Here is a 3544-nt window from a genome sequence, read left to right as displayed (position 1 = left end):
AACCCTGCAGAAGAGATGCAAAGATTGTAAGAGCCAGGGAAGGATGAAGGACACAAAAAAACAAGGCCCTCAAAATCGATAGCATTGATACCCATATCTCAACACTCACAGAGACTGAGACACCATACATAGGATCTGCATGGTTCTGGACCAGGTCCTCTGGGTATGTATTATGGCTTCCAGTTTAGTGTTTTTAAGGTATTCCTGAGTGTGTGGACAAGTGGTTTGTTGATTCTTATGTCTTTTCTTGAGCTATTTCCCTACTGTGTACTTGCTTTATCCATTTCCAATATGTTAGGTTTTGTTTTATCTTATTGTATTGTCCCTTAGAAGCCTGTTTGTTTTGTAGAGACAGAAAGGGACCTGGATGGGAGATAAGGTAGGGAAAGAACTGTAAGGAGTAGAGGGAGGGAAAAACATAATCAGGATATACTATATGAGTAAGAAATCCATTTTCAAGGAAATGGAAAATGATGAGAGAGAGAGAGAGAGAGAGAGAGAGAGAGAGAGAGAGAGAGAGAGAGAGAATGAATTAGAAAATGCCGTTCTCTAGTCTGCATACAACCATTCCAATGAAACTATAGCTTTCTGCACACAGTCCAGGCCGGCCATCAGTCAAGAAAAGAGGATGAGTTCAACGGGCCTTCCTTCTATTACTGAAGTGTAGGTGATTGATACTCTGGGAGAAGAATTGTTGTCTTCAGTTTTATACCCACTGCTGAACCCACAAGACTTCTAAGGAAACCTTTAAAGCCCTGTCCACACAGAGAACTCAGATTGATTTCAACAGTTTGCAAAATGAAATAAATAGACTTGAATATGAAAATGAGATCAGGGTAAGGGAGGGACGAGAGAGGAGCTGTAAGGAGGTGAGGTGAAAGTGGTCATTATGCATTGTTTGTGTGAAAGTGCTAAAAACTTAATTCATGAAGGATTTTCAGGGTAAATAGCCATAGATGAAGACACCCCATCTCAATTTCCAGTCTTAAGTACACACACACACACACACACACACACACACACACACACACACACACACAGAGAGAGAGAGAGAGAGAGAGATGCACTCACACATACACATATGAACATATCCTCATAATAAAAACCACTAAAGTAAGTTACTTCTTTGAAGCATCTATGTCTTTACTTGTGCTTTACTCATTCCCAGGTGCCTTTCTATTTTTGATAAACTCTGACTTAAAAACACTAAAAAAATCTTTAGAGAGGGCTGGGAAAATGTCACAGTGAATTAAATTCTTGTTGCATAAGTATGAAGATTTGAGTTGAAATCCCCTGTTTTGTGTAAAAAAGCTAGCTTGGCAGTGCATGCCTGTAATAGCAGAATTTGAAGGCAGAGACAAAATGATCAGGGGGGTATTTTGGTCCAATAAGTCTAGCTAAGTGGTATGTTCCAGATTTAGCAAGCAACCCTGTCTTGTGCGATAGGGTGGAGAGTGAGTTAAAAAATAGACCTTGAACTGATCTCTGCCCCTGACCTACATGTATATAATACACATGTACGTAAGTATGTACATATATACATACATACATACAATAAACAACCAAACCCTGCAGAGTCAAACCTTGTAGAGAAAATACTCCAGGATTAACATCTTTGTTTCTTTGACAAAGAAGACCTTGGTTGTAGATTAGCAGTTAATTCTTGAGGTGGGATATTCTTAACAATTAGTTTTTCCTGCCCCTAGAAGCATTGCAGCACCTCTGTCACATGTGTCAGAGGTGGCAGAGAAGAAGTAATGTCTATGTCCAATTTTCTGACTTAGGAATATCTGAATGATTAGTAACCTAATATTCTCTGAAAAAAGTGAGCCTGAGCTGACCACCAGTCTGCTACCATACATGCCCTGATGGCTTCCAGGACTGGGAGCAAGGCTGAGACCGGAAGAACCCCACCTGAAACTGAGGGTTATGAGCAGGAGTGAGCCTGAGACCGGTTGTGGGACCGTGAAAGGTAGCTTGGTTCCCAGTTGAGCTAAGGCTTGAGACCCTGGAGACCTTGAAGGGATGGTAGGCACCAGGCCCCTGTCACTAGCCACAGTCCCCCATAGATTTGTGGCCATTAGTCATGTAAGAGCAATGCCTCAAGCCTGTCCACAGATAGAGGACATAACCTGTGGTTATGAAGGCTTAAGACAGATCTTCATTTTAATGAGTACCTAAAAGCCTGGAGGCTTAGCCAATAAGCTTTCCTTCCCAGACATTCCTCCCCCCAAAAGGTATTTAATCTCAGGCCCACCCTAAGAATTGGGGTATGGTTTTACCCATCCATCTACTTTCCGCCATGACAATAAATGCCTTAAAACCATGGACTGTCTCTTTTCACGGGATCCACCATGGAGAGCTACAGAGAAGGCCTTCACCTAAAGAGCTGCAGTCTAATCTCCCCTAGAAGGTCTCTCTGTGCTCCCAGCCATAGCTGCCATCAAGCCAAGCTCAAGCCAACCACTGTCAAGCCAAGGACTCTCCCCACAGGACCAGCTAGAGCTTCCCTCTTTTACCCCTCAGTTCTGGACCATATCCCAGTGGCTCCTACTCTGTTCTCAGCTCTTCCTCGGCATCCAGCAGTGCCTGGGTGTCCTAGAGCCTGAGAACCAGATGTCTCAGACTCCTCACAGGCCCTGGGACTCCGAAGGAACTCTAGCTGTCCCGCACCTCAGACTGTACTTCCCCACCTCTGGAAAGTGTACTGGGGCTTCCCTACAGCCTGACACCCGCCCTGAAATAGTGTGGGCTAAGCACAGTCACATTAACTCCCACGTCCTTTCTGCAGCAGTCATGCCCTGTAGTGGAGCAGACTCTGAACCCCACTAACCCTACAACATTACCCTTGCGTGGGGACACTCTGGTGGGCCAGACTAGGAGTGAGCTTGAGATGACCACCAGTTCTGCACTGCACAGACCTGGGGATGGGTAGACTAGGTCCAAGATGACCCCTGCTTGGTGACATAATGCAGGAGCAGGAGCACTCCTGACCACTCCTGAGACAATGCCAGACACTTGGACCTCAGGTGCCTCTCAGAGTAGCAAGTAAGTGGTGGAGAAATGAGAGAGAAACAGAAAGATGTTGGCATAATGAAGAGAGTCAGAACTGGAGACTTGAAAATGGTGAGGAACAGCCTGATGTGAGTGGCTGGTGATGCCACCTGAAATCATGGTGGGATCCTGGGCCAGTGCTTCCACTGAGGAGCACACCTGAGTCTGTGGCCCTAAAGCATCAGGGGTCTGTTACCACCAAAGGCCAGACAGATACCCCTGATCTGTGCTGCCACTTGGGTACAGATTGATGTATGAGGGCTTTGCAGAACTGGCCCTACCCCTCTCCTAGGCATTCTATAAGAGCTGGTCCTGGGAGCAGAAAAGCAGAAGTGCTAACCCCTAGCCAGCTACAGGATTCGAGTGGTTCTCCACATTGCTGAAATTGTAGGTGAGCCAGTCCCTAAGCATGGGAAAGCTGGCCCTACCACTTGTCTCCCATGCCATGTCATGGATGAAAGAAAGATGTGCTCCTCCCCCTTCAACCCTT

The 3544-nt window shown here is 45.7% G+C and overlaps 1 pseudogene; it reads left to right on the top strand.

Annotated features, from left to right (window-relative positions):
- Positions 1–1695: 1695 nt before the first annotated feature.
- On the top strand, positions 1696–1814 carry LOC120099508 (small nucleolar RNA SNORA17; annotated as a pseudogene).
- The last annotated feature ends 1730 nt before the right edge of the window (positions 1815–3544 follow it).

Source organism: Rattus norvegicus, chromosome X (genome assembly GCF_021556685.1).
Source record: "Rattus norvegicus strain SHRSP/BbbUtx chromosome X, alternate assembly SHRSP_T2T, whole genome shotgun sequence".
Taxonomy (NCBI): domain Eukaryota; kingdom Metazoa; phylum Chordata; class Mammalia; order Rodentia; family Muridae; genus Rattus; species Rattus norvegicus.
This window is presented reverse-complemented; position numbering and strand designations above follow the sequence as displayed.